We start from the raw sequence: 14,519 nt of genomic DNA on the forward strand, positions 1-14,519 counted from the left end.
TACAGATCGATACGGTCGGACCATTGCCAAAGTCAATAAACGGAAACGAATACGCAGTTACCATTATATGCGATCTCACAAAATACTTGGTAGCAATCCCAGTCCCCAGCAAACATGCGCTAATAGTTGCCAAAGCTATATTCGAGCATTTCATTTTGATTTATGGTCCCATGAAAACAATCCTAACAGATATGGGATCCGAATACAAAAATAAATTATTCGAAGAACTGTGCAAATTGCTAAAAGTTGAACACAAAAACTCAACACCATACCATTATCAAACTTTGGGCACTGTAGAACGTAGTCATAGAACGTTTAATGAATATGTACGTTCATATATATCCAGTGACAAAGATGATTGGGATGAATACCTAAAATATTTCGCGTACTGCTACAACACGACCCCACCGACCGTACATAACTATTGCCCTTATGAGCTTATATTTGCGAACAATAAGAACAATAGGGATAAGGAACTAATAATCCATAAGAATAGACTTAAACCCATTTAAAGTATTTTTTTTAGCAAATAATCATTCCAATTTACCCGATTCATTAATAAAAATAATTTCTAAAAACAATCGGATTTTAGATGGGTCGACACATTTAAAATCCGGCAATAAAACAATTGTATAAAATTTTAATAAAATAAATAAAATAAACAATATAAATAAAATAAGAAAAATTAAAAGATTTTTTCTTTCTCTACAATTTTGAAAAAATAAATGGACTTATACAAATATATATATGTAAAAAGTAACAATAATTATAACAATAAAAATAGCAAGGTCAACAGATCAAAAGCAAAGCAAACAACCTCTTTCACTACAATATCAAATAACAATAAAATATCAAAACAATTGAAAATATGACAAAAAGTCTTATAAAATTGTTCACAAAACAATTATATAACACTTTTTTTCTAAGGTGGATGGTGTAGTATTATACGTCACACACTGTATTGTATCATATATGCCACACCTACTGTAACATACTTGCGGCTTTACGCATAACAAATTCAAATATATTTTAGTAATAATCATATTACAATTATTGAACTAACCCAGACGGCACGGAATGCCAAATATGAGACACATATCACAGTTAATAAATTATACATATAAACACACAACCCATTGTAATATACATACAAACATTCAACTAATTGTGGGAAAATACCAAAATATTCAAACTGATCTGCTGACGCTGCAAATTGTACAAAACTACATGTATGGAGTTATGCATACAAAACTACATGTATACAAAGACTGTATACAACCGTACATGTATGCATAACCCATTTCCTATGTACTTATTTTTAGTTATTAGTATTAAGATATTTATGAATATATAGGTTAAGTAAATTAGTATAAAAGACAATAATTTATTCAATAAAGAAGAGACTTAATGTCGCACAATCAAACGTGCAACGTCTTTCAATTACGAATATTTCAAATTGACCTTATGGCCGTTGACCTTATGTCACCACACCATCACATTAATGCATTTTCATCGAGCCTTGATACGTGTGCAAAGTTTCAATCAAACTTATGGACATTCAAAGTGGTAATAAGGCCAATTGACCTTATAGCCGTTGACCCTATGTCACCACACCATCACATTAATGCATTGCCATCGAGCCCTGATACGTGTGCGAAGTTTCAATCAAAACTTATGGCCATTCAAAGTGGTAATAAAGCCAATTGACCTTATGTACGTTGACCTTATGTCACCATACCATCACATTAATGCATTGTCATCGAGCCTTGATACGTTTGCAAAGTTTCAATCAAAATTATGGCCATTCAAAGTGGTAATAAGGCCAATTGACCTTATGGCCGTTGACCTTATGTCACCACACCATCACATTAATGCATTGTCATCGAGCCTTGATATGTGTGCAAAGTTTCAATCAAACTTATGGCCATTCAAAATGGTAATAAGGCCAATTGACCTTATGGCCGTTAAAGTTATGTCACCACACCATCACATTAATGCATTGTCATCGATCCTTGATACGTGTGCAAAGTTTCAAATTAATCAGACTTCTAGAAACCGGTGAAAATTAAGCTCAAAGATTCCGTTACATACAGGCCAATCTAATAAAAGCGTGTTAAAAATCTTCGCCGAGGCAGTCGCGTTAGTATCAGAAGATCTAGCACCGGAACGTATCGGAGTTATATCCGGCAAATGACTGCTCGACAGTCGAAACACTCACCTAAAAACAACAGCAGCACACATCACGTACACATTTATCAAAATTTCGTTGCATGCCCTTTTTAGTGATAACATCCGCAACACAATAGCCTGTAAACTAAGTGAAGTAACATCTCCCAAAGCACACTTTGTTTTTTATCATGATATAAAGCGAAAGCCCGCCATTAGCTAAATTATAATGCACTATGGAACAACAATTGCACGCTTGGTTTCGATATACAGTAATTTTTGGTATTTATTTAAGACGAAGTTCAATAGCCACAAGCAGTCTAGAAAAGTATGAGATTGGAGCGCGCAACTTAAAACCAGGCCCCAGCACCAAATTACGTAGCGTATGGGTTACCCCACGGCATGGTATCATCAACGCATACCGTTTGAAAAGGCTCTATGTAAAAGCATTATTAACGTGGACGTTTATTATGAATGCCCTGGGCTTCGGCGCCGTACGAAGGGTGTTATGCTCACTTGGGTGGTTGGAAAATACTCTTCACGTCGGAAGCTATCGCGAATCTATTCATTATTATGGAGGCACTATGGCTGCAGGTAGAACATGAAGCATTCTTTGAGCAGCTGCATAAGGTTGAGTTTTCACTGAAATTTCGGCTTCATCTTAATATGAAAGAAGACAATTTTTTAAAAACTTTGCTGCGCCTATATTTATGCTATTTATCGTCATTCTTTCTTGTGGGTCTAACGCTCTTTCTTTGTTCAACGATTTGGATACAATATATTGGCTACTTTTGGTATGTTTTTTGGTTTATGATCGCAAGCGTATACGTCTTATACAAGTGCTAATCTATTTACGTGTTCTAAATTATTACATGATTTGCCTTGCAAAGAAATTACGTCAAGATGTAGCCTATTACAAGGCGTAAACATTGGATGCGAATTTTGCAAAAGTTAAATCACATAAATATCTTTTAGCCATCAAAGATGCCTACACCCAACTTGTGGAAGCTTTCGATTTATTTAATAAATTTGCCTGCTGGTCACTTTTATCGATTATAACCTGTTACATTTTGGATATAAGTTGTAATATTTATTGGTCTCTTTTGAGCCTCGATGGTATAGTCATACGTAAGAACATTTTTATAGCCACTATATTTTGGTTATGTCCTCTGATTGCCTTAGTTTGGCATGTTTGCAGGTTTGGTGACGCGTGTTCACAAGTGGTAAGTATTTGCTAAACTCAATTTAATTGCATAAAATAAGTTTTGCATACTTTTAGGATGCAGTCATAACGGGTTTATTATGCAAAGTAGTAATTTCAAGCACTTCAAATGAATTGGCAATTTAGCGCTTGACATTGCGTCAATTGTCGACGCAATTAAAACTCCGTCGTATTCAGGTGTCAGCGAAAGGCATTTTTTACCTGAATATGCAACTGATAATGTCGGTAAGCCTCAAAGTATGCTTTAGTTGCTACCTGTAGAAATTAGTTTGAAGTCTTTTATTATCGTTTCTAGGTTTCCACATCGATAGCGGCCTACCTTATTATAATAATACAATTTGTCAATAGTTCAAATAGATGAATATCTGAAACATCACTTGGAGTTGCGAATTATATACCCAGTTGTGCATATTGTCATAAAATAAAAGAGTTTATTTAGCATCTTTTAAATTTCATTTTAAATAAACTTATTTGGTGGCGGCTTTAGGAGATATTTAAAATCTCCGATTGCAGGGCATTACCAGTCCGTTAATGGGAATGCTGCATCTTGCCGGTTATCCTATCAACCATTTTATAATAGCAGTGTAACCGGTCTAGCTCTCTCTTCCTTAATTGCCCCATCCCTCCCTTACTATTATTTTAACTTTCTACTCCGAACTGGCGAATGCTGCATCTTGCCGGTTATCCTATCAACCATTTTATAATAGCAGTGTAACCGGTCTAGCTCTCTCTTCCTTAATTGCCCCATCCCTCCCTTACTATTATTTTAACTTTCTACTCCGAACTGCACTCCCAGCTATATTAAATTGTCTCTCCTTTTTACATATTCGACACTCTTTTTCTTCCTTTCTCCATTTTTTTTGTTGCAGAGAAGCCCGTAATGACAAGAACTGCGCCAAATCACTGGCAAGGGTGATAAAGTGTAACCAACAATATTTTGTAAGCTCGGAACTTGGCTCTGCTTGGTAACTCTTATTTTTCTTACCTTAGCGATAAAGACAATCCCCGAAGGTTTTGGTGATGATGATCGTTTCACGGTACGATTCGTTTAGGTACTAGCCCAATTATAGTACTAGCCCACCATTTCGGGAACGATTCCACGTCGTGACCTTCGAGAATACGCCACCAGCTCCTTCTGTGAGAAACTTGAGTCGTGCCCTTAAATATGTGTATGATTCAATAATATTTGTAACAAGACTTGCCTCGCGTAGACATGGTTACCTATTAGGTTATTGTTGTTGTAACGATAAAGACACTCCCCGAAAGCTTTGGGGAGTGTTATCGATATTGATGGTCCGGATATACATAGATTCGATAAGTACCGGTAACAAGCACCATTCAGGTTCTAGCCCGACCATATCGGAAACGATTTAATATGACCACATTGAACCTTCTGGCCATCCCGCCCACCACCAACAGAGGCTCGCCTGCTTAATATGTGTGTATCACATATTTGTAACAGAATTCACTTCGACTAGGTGAGGTTGACAATTGAAACCCTGACGTGGCTGGACGTACGTGCAACCATAGTAGGAGAGCGGGTTCGCATCCCACACCCGAGAGAAAAGGCTTTGACGATATGCCAATTGGTTGTGAAGAAGTTATAAATTGCTCTGAGAAACTACTTGAATCGTACACTGGGTTGGTAGACAAGCACGCTACATCCATACCTTTGCCTATTTCCGTGTGTCTGCCCCTTTCCTTTTCATTGTTTTCGTATTCTTTTTCTTACTCATATGTTTCTTCTATCCCCTCACCTTCACCCTCCTCCTCTTTCTTTCCTCTCCTTCATCTCTTATGCTCCTCATCGTTCTCCTGTTAGGTATCTCCTCTTTTCATGTTCCACTTCGTTTCTTTCGCCTATCTCTTCTCTTCCTCAGTCTATATCTCCTTCTCTTCGCCTGGCTTTGTGCCTTTACCTGTCTTTCCTCTCTATCGCTTTCCGGCTTCCTATGCCGATTCCTTTGTTTTCGACTTTTGTTTCCAATTCCTGTTACATACTTTTTCCTTACGAAAACTCCATCTTCTTCGTTTTTCTCTTTCTTTCTCTATCGTCTTGCTCACCGTTTTTCTCTAAATGAGCGTAACGAGGATAGAAGTAGTAGTAGTGGAAGCTTTTAACGTATTTAAGTACCGCTTCGGACTCTTGACTCTAAATCACGAAGGGATTAAGAGCCACGACACTTAGATGGGAGAGTCTTGCTTTGCCAGAGTGACGCAATCGCATAGAATGTGAGCCTGTGCATTTATATTCTGATCTACGGCAACCTAACTTAACGAAAGTTTGTTTTTGGCTTCCAAATCAATAAGTCTACATTGCATTCATCCATTCGTTTAAAAGTAATGTGTTACACAGCAAGGCACGTACGGCTGTCTGACATAGTGAGGATACTCCACGAGTATAAGCCACATTGTAGATATTCTTTACCGCTTACTTCTTCTGCATGGATTTGGCTAAGGCACTAAGTGCCTCAAAAGTAGCGGGATAGCATCCTATTTGTAACCATTTCAAAAGTTCGACCCATAGATGCCAGCTCTCGTTTTTTCGTCAATAAATTTGAACCCTTCTGTGAAACAGACCTATAAGTCAGGGTCAGTATATGGATTCCCTTTCACACAAATAGTTCTGTCCACAATGGACCGCTCAAAATTCCGAACATCACGTAGTTGCAATAAATTTTCTCATTACTTACCTATGACCCGTCATTTTTCTACTCTTCAGCTTAGAGTTATTTTGAAATCTTAATGCAGCAAGTATTGCCTCTTTCTCTATTATAATAGGGAAGGGAGATATTGCCACAAAGGTACTATGTGGGGGACGTTGTCATCGTTCTTGCCAATACAAACTAGTCCATACAGTTGGCTTCATTTTGTTATTGCTGTTGTTTGCGTGGTATTCGGCCAGTATTAAATGTACGAATACCAATTTGGGAGATAGCTCCTATGCTTTGTCATAGAGTCTACTATAGGCAAAGAAAGCTCTTGTTATTGTGGTGGTTGTAGCAATAAGGACACTCCTCGAAGGCCTTGGGGAGTGTTATCGATGTTGATGATCCTTTGCCGGATGCAGATCCGGCACGTTCCGGTAACAAGCACCATAAAGTTAATAGCCCGACGATCTCGGGAGACCTTCTAGGCCATCCCGCCCTCCCAATCCCTAGATCCATCAGGAGTTCGAGGTCGCCAGAACCTCGGTTGTTAATGAAAAAGGATTCGCCACGGGTAGGTGAGGTTGACAATTGGGTTGGAGAAGCTATATATCGCGCTGGCAATCCCTTGAATCAATTTGGTATTTCAGTCGCCTCTTACGACAGGCATACCTACCGCGTGTATATTCTAAGCTCCCTAACCCGCTGGGGTGGGCAAAGAAAGCTTTGCTCAGATTTTGGTGCCACCCAGGGATGGTTATGGCATGGATAGTTCCTTTTCCGGGTAAAAGTCACTATGACAGTTTTGTTCGGATTGATAGACAGTGCTTCATTATCACAACACCTTTCTATCTATTTTCAACGTTCATGCATACATATATCGTGTATCTCGAAACCACCTTTATCTGATTTTTTTGTGTCTCATCCTAATAGTTGCATGGCAAACATTATTCATTTTTTATCACAAAAAAGATGAAGATAATGTCCTAAACACATCTTTTGGCACATACTTGCATACGTAGAACTTTTTCTAAGTTCACGATACACCGTAATAAGGACAAAAAGTGTCTACGCAGTTAGAATGACAAACGAATTCCGCGCTTCGCAGCGCTGCTGCATATTTTTTGGCATTTCCTTAAATCAATGGCAATACGAGTGTCCCACCCAATTAAAGAGATATCACAAACAAGCGTGGTGTCAAAAGCCTTCAGGCGTTTGCTACAACAAAAGCACATCCCACTTGATCCAACGTATCTACATAACGCTCATAGCATTAATGGTGGCTATGTTTTACGTACATGGACTATACACGCATGACCCATTAACAAACTTGCTGCTTACGTGGCTGACTTCCGTTACGCTCTTTCATCTACAAGTATTAACAAATTTCTTGATTCTCATGGAAGCGTCATGCAGGCGCAGCCAACACGCTAACTTTCTTCTACTACTCGAAGAGATTGAAATGTCCTTGAAACTGCGTTTGCGTACGGATGTGCGTAAATTTGTACTAATTAAGCAATTGCATTATATCATAGCATACCTTGGGGCGCTTTCACTGCTTGGACTCATACTCTTCATGATCACTTCGTTATGGTTGAACTATGTTGGTTACTTTTGGAATGGTCTTTGGTCCCTCTTAATGCGTGTACGTATCATACAGTTAATAGTTTATGTGCGTACAATGCAACATTATTTGGAGTGCTTCTGTGCGAAGCTACGTTAAGTTGTAGCCTACCGTGTGGCGCTGCAATAGCAGCTGTTGGACATAGATTATGCCAAATTCGACTCAGTGGAGTACTTGTTCGCTATTAAAGATATTTATGCTCTGATTTATAATGCTTTTCAGTTACTTAATTATTTTGGTGGTTGGTCGCTCTTTTGCATTGTGCTCACTTTTCTGTTTGACATAAGCTTTAACATTTATTGGACGCTTCTTAGTTTGGATGGGTTCTTCATACGGCGCCTTTATTATATTGCTGGACCCTTGGCTACAATACCACGTGTCGTCATTATTTATACGCTTTGCTATTGGTGCAATAAGTGTAATTAATTGGTGAGTCTAATTGAAAGTAAATTTTTTTCTTAAAATTTATTGCATACTTTTAGGGTCGTAATGTTGCTTGTCTCGTAAGTAGGATGCAGATATTGAATTCTGCGAGCTCTACGGCCAGATATTATCTTGTTTTGCATCAATTCTCTTCACAACTACAACTACAACGTATTGAAGTTACGGCGCATGGATTCTTTGTATTGGAAATGCACCTCTTAGTGACAGTAAGTGCTTATGAGGATGAATGCTACCATGCAGGGCTTACATATGTACAAGACAGAAATCGGATATGTAATCAGGCAAACAAGCTGTAAGTTTGATTTCACCTTCTTGACTTGAGGACAGTGAACATGACCAAAACTTACCTTTGGAAAGCGCAAGTATAATCCGAATCGGGAAATTACAAATCTCTTACGAGATCGTTTAAGAAGTATAGTTAACTCCCGTTGCACAAAACCAAAAAGGAAATATCAAAAATATTTGAGCGCGTGGCTAGACGTTTACAAATATTTGAGTATAAGATTCCTAAAGAGCGACTGACGGCATCGCCTTTTATCGATTGCCAAACTTAGAAATGTAGCCTAACTCTTGCCGGGCGCTCTCTCAGACTTACTAGGATGCTTTTTCATAGTCTTATAAGCTCTATAGAAATAGTCTATTCGTCATATCGTGGTTCCTCTGGTTTAACCTATTCACAGGCAGTGAGCGTAAACTGCATCGGAGTGGGGTAGGTTTGGCCGCTATTCAAAGAAATGTGAAAAAAGGACGCCACTGATGACCTTCTACTGCTGTAAAGGAGCTTCCTCGTATCTTGCGTCTAGAGGCTACAAATTAGTTTCATCAGAGGAGCTTTTGCTCAGCCTGTGAAATATTTTGAAGCCTCATGTAGACAGGGTGATTATGCAAAATAAACTACAAACTAGCTCTGGGTGTGGCGGGATGGTCTAGAAGGTTTAATGTGGCTATATGTATAAATCATTTCCGAGATGTTCGGGATAGTATCTTAATGTTGCCTGTTATCGGCACGTAGCGGATATATATCCAGTCAAGGCTCAACATCGATAAAACTCCCCAAAACCTTTATCGTTAATATAACAACAACACAACAACATGTTGAAGCTAAAGTGATCCTCGACTTGGGGGAACCGTTTATACTGGGAGGGCGAACCTCCTCGCTACTTGCCCTGACAAGAAGTCGCATATTGCGTCTAGATTTTAGCGTATCGAATGGTTGGAAAGAACTACCTGGTAGCCATAGGTGGGGTACAGTTCGTATTTCCGTTGATCACATTTAGCCTCACTAACGCTAACATCATCTGTTTGTAGCTGGGAAGATTTTGTACAGATGTTGACGCCAATCAGCTCAGCTGAGTTATGAGAAAACTGGAGAGAAGTACTGTGGATAAAGATGCGGATAAGGATAAATATAAGAATAAAAATAAAAAGAAGGATAGGTATACGGATAAGGTAAGGGCAAAGGATAAGGATAAGAATAAAGATACGGAGATGAGTGCCAAGTTCGGACAGACAGGCAGACAGACGGACGGATGGACGGACGGACGGGCGGAAGGACATGACTAAATAAAGTTCTTTTCTCGCCCGGATCATTTTGATATATAGAAGTCTATATCTATCTCGATTAGTTTATGCCGTTACGGGATACAGTTATGCGAACGAAATTAATATACTCTGTGAGCTATGCTCACATGAGTATAAAACGAAAGAGATGAAAAGAGAGGGAAGAAAAAAGGAAGAACGAGAAGATGAAGTACGAGTGGAAGAAGGAGAACAGAAAGTACAATATGTAGGAAGAGAAGGAGTGGTGAAGGAAAAGAAAGGCAAGGAGAGATAGAAGAATAAGGAAAGAAAAATGGAGGGGTAAAATTTGTTATATTAGAGAGACATCAGCAAAACATTTATTATAAAGGGTGCCTGGAAAAATATCCGAATATCACAGAGACCGCGGAACTTGTAACAAAACCTGTACGCTGCTTGCTCTTCAAAAATTCTCACACTTATTTTAAACAGATTTTCGCGGAGACAGCAAGAAACTTGGTCATATTACTGCAATTTCTTTCACTTTGGATGGACTACCATAACACAACAACACTTACAGGGACTGGCATCTGTCGCAGCTGTCAGAATTAATGTTCAATTCATATGCTATTAAAAAAATATGTACTAAATAAAATTGAGAAGGTGAAATTATACTTATAGTGGATTTTATTTTACGTTCATATTCAACATGGGAGTATTCCAGCTGCTTTAATGTTTTTGCCGTTTATATTTCTATCGGCTGAAAACATTTGTAGGCTTGACATGGAGATGTCCTAGACATGGTGAGCTCAGCTCATCCTCATTGGAGCACAGCCGACTAACAGTATGTTCTGTTCAGGTATCAGGCCATATTAAAGACTCTACTACGTTTGAAAGACAAACTTTGAAAATGTTTAGTATTCTGTGAATTTTCTAGCTCTCAGAATGCATACTCCAAAGGCTGCTTCATAGAAATTGCTCACGACATTATCACCTATTAGCAGAACATGATTTGGTGTAATAACGTCATTATGCCCTTACCGTAATTTCCTCACGAATATCAAAGTTTAACCGCAGAAGAAGCTCTTGGATTAAGATACCGCGAAAGCCGTTGGCTGAACAGCAGATATGAAACCTTTGACTTCTCTCTATAAATTTCTTGCTTTCCTTCACATCTATAGCCGACAGGGAATATGCCACTCAAGTTCTTCGTTTAAAGGAACATAATATAGGCCAGCCTACGAGGAAGCAGCGATTAGGCTCACAAATGGGTATCGAAACTGGACTTTGCTGACTGACATTAGCTAGAATAGTGACGAACACTCTCCGGAATCAAAAAATGCACTGACATTTTTCAAAATACTTTTTAGGAGTTTGCTCATATCCCATATGGTACAAGGTCTTTGCAGCATACCCTCTCAGGTATTAAACGCTAAGCCTCAGGCTTTATAACAACGCCTGTAGTCGTGAGTGGTCAGTGGTACATGCAGCATAAAGAGTTGAGTGCGTAGGGTTTCTTTTATTTAGCGGTATCTTCACTATATTTATTAGCGCCTGTGATTCCATTAGCCCAAGTGTAAGCGCTCTCCTACGATACTGCGACACCCAATGGATTTTATACCACAGAAACGATCGTTTCGATTGCCATGAAACAATAATAGTATCATCGATAGGTACAAATTATCGATATATCTATACTATAATCGATAGTTTTCCACCTCTATTATCCACCTCTCTATTTGTAGCATGTATGTGCGCTAACGTCGTGTACATGTGTAAGCCAACAGACACTCACTTTTCTCGGAACCGGGCGCAGCTATACATTTTTTTTTGCGTTAATAAATGTTAAATAATTGCCAATGAATGAGGTTTAAATTATTTAAAATACAATGGTGTGTCTGCCACGTTAATACGACCATTTAGAGGCCCTGAAAACTTTCCATATTCATAACATATATGTATATTGGCATCTGTGGCCACCGTGGAGTGATGGTAGCGTGCTCCGCCTACCACACCGTATGCCCTGGGTTCACACCCCGGGCAAAGCAACATCAAAATTTTAGAAATAAGGTTTTTCAATAAGACGAAAATTTTTCTAAGCGGGGTCGCCCCTCGGCAGTGTTTGGCAAGCGCTCCGGGTGTATTTCTGCCATGAAAAGCTCTCAGTGAAAACTCATCTGCCTTGCAGATGCCTTTCGAAGTCAGCATAAAACATGTAGGTCCCGTCCGGCCAATTTGTAGGGAAAATCAAGAGGAGCACGACGCAAATTAGAAGAGAAGATCGGCCTTAGATCTCTGCGGAGGTTATCGCGCCTTACATCTATTTTTTATTTTTTTATTTATATTGGCATCTGTTATTGGTGCCTCACCCTAAAAAATGTGATAACTTCATAAAATAGGAAACATCGAAAACTTTTTTTAATCTCCAAAATGTGAATAAATTCGCCAACCTAAAAATTTATAGATTATGAATATGGCGGAAAACCAAAAACTTATTGGTTGGCTATGGTATCATTCTAACATAGGCGTTATTCTATGGCTTCAATGACCTATTACATTAATTTCCATAAGATTGGTAGTTATTTCCCAACTTTCTTGCTATCTCATGATCTATTCATACAAGTTTGAACTTTACAGTCGTGAACAAAGTTTGGTCTCACAACAACAAGGCATTTACATACATGCGTCATACCTTTATTGCAAACAATCAAACATATTTATTGACTCGTAATCATAAAAATTTATTTGTATATGACACAAGAAAAAATATCGCTATTACGACTGCTGAGTGGAATATCACCACATCACAACTGTTGTTTGGACAACGCCCCATTTCAAAATAAATCGAAATTCGACATTCAGTCCAGCTAGGGTGATATTCCACCCAACAGTCAATTTATAACAACACACTTCAATTACTTCATATATTGGATATTAAAAACTCGTTAACAATTGGATTTGTTACATCTGTATATAAACTCGGAACATCGCTGTGCGTACAACCACCATGTAGCACCCCACAAAGTTTTCCTCCCACAAGGGCTCCTGCTCCAGAGTCTCCATAACACGGACGTATTTGGGGACATCCAGCACAAATGAGTGTGTTATCTAAATATCGTAGTGGATATCGAGTCTCAATAATATGATTGCAATCTTCTACTTCTACTATATATAATTTAACAGTTTTGAGATGATTAAGTTGATCGGATTGTGAACCCCATCCACTAATTTGCAGTGCTGTGCCCGGTCTTAATGAACTTTCACAAAGAGATATAGGTTTTACTTGAGCTTTTTCCGAAAATAATCCATCCACTTTAAGCACAGCTATATCTGCATATCTTGATGGTCTATGAAACTTTGGATGACGATGTATACTCCGTACACTGCGTTCTTGCCCTCTTGCTCTGTTTGTTTCACATATATCCGCTACACCAGCTAGAAGGACGAACTGCCTCGGCTCTCGCTGTACTGTGCAATGCGCAGCTGTTACAACCGTATACAAATTTACTAAGGAACCAACACATACATAGTTGAGATCATAAAAAATTGCCACTGAGTGTGGGCTCCGCTCTATTGGTATATCAGCGCCATTTACAAAGCGAAATTGCGCATTCGTATACGTCAAATAGCAGCTAAGTATAAGAGACAGGATCACGAAATAAATGCCTGAGTTCATTTTGGTTTAAGACCTTTTGCACTAATTTTTAAGTATAAAGTACTAAGTGGTAAATTTTGTGGGCGCTATTTATACCTGAGTCGTGTGAGTAAAAAATAAAGAAACACTTTTTCTTATAGATTTCAGGAACACATATTTTAGATTAAAGCTATGCAAAAAAATCTTTTTTTTTTTAAGTAGTTGAACAAACAAATTTTACTTTAAACAAATAAAAAATTCAAGCAATTTATGCATATTACAGCAAAATGAAATGAGCTCAGCTCTGGCAAAACACTTGCTTTAGTTTTTTAGTAATTGTTTGTTAAATCTGTACTCGCATAGTTGAATTGTGTTATTAATTAGATATGAATAAATACAGAAAAGTACAGAGCGTGCACTTAATTAGTTTTATTTGTTTTCAAACTGCTAATATGTTCTATTGTATACTGCCACAAAACCAAAGGTGGAAGCAGTGCAATACATTTTGGGTAGCAACACAGCTCGAAATTAACTGGGCTGACATAATCAAGATCTTTTGTTAAGTGTTAATGGGACCTTATGAAGTCAATTACTTTTCATCTTACGATAGCTTTTCCCTCTAGATTTTAGGAATGAAACACAATCAAAATACTTCTTAATTTCAGTTAGAGTTGTACAACACTCGGTCCGTTTTAGCTTAAGTTTTCGGGTGAAAGTATGTGCCAAAATTCCAAACACCTAATTAAACAACAAAACTTTTAAAAACAACATTTTCTTACAAATTTCTTACTATAGGAGCTTTATATGTTTATGATATATACAGAGCGTGCATTTAATTAGCTTTATTTGTTTCCAAACCGCTAATATGTTCTATTGTATACTGCCACAACACCATAGTTGGGAGTAGTGCACGAAATTGTGAGCAACAACACTGCACTATGGCTTAAATGACCATGTTCTGCGGCCAAAAATCAACCAAAGGAGATAGAAGCTTGAAAATTTGCACACACAAATCTGGCACCCCCTAAAACTCTGGCAAAATAATGTGCGGGATTTGATCATTGCCACGCCTTTTTTTAAATTATACTTGCGAGTAGGTACATATATTATTTAAGAACTTTTTTGACCTACATATTTCTTCTTAAAATCTTTCAATGAATCTGTTATTTTTCGAGATATCGCTAATTAAGTTGTATGTAAAATAAAATGGAACACTTAAGGCTATTAAAAAATAATTTATTCAGAAAGATTGATATTATATTT

At 38.0% G+C, this 14,519-nt stretch overlaps 1 pseudogene; it reads left to right on the plus strand.

Moving 5' to 3' along the window:
* Positions 1 to 7,117: 7,117 nt before the first annotated feature.
* On the plus strand, positions 7,118 to 10,234 carry LOC137248463 (putative gustatory receptor 39b; annotated as a pseudogene).
* Positions 10,235 to 14,519: the final 4,285 nt, after the last annotated feature.

This window comes from Eurosta solidaginis, chromosome 4 (genome assembly GCF_040869045.1).
Source record: "Eurosta solidaginis isolate ZX-2024a chromosome 4, ASM4086904v1, whole genome shotgun sequence".
Lineage (NCBI taxonomy): Eukaryota > Metazoa > Arthropoda > Insecta > Diptera > Tephritidae > Eurosta > Eurosta solidaginis.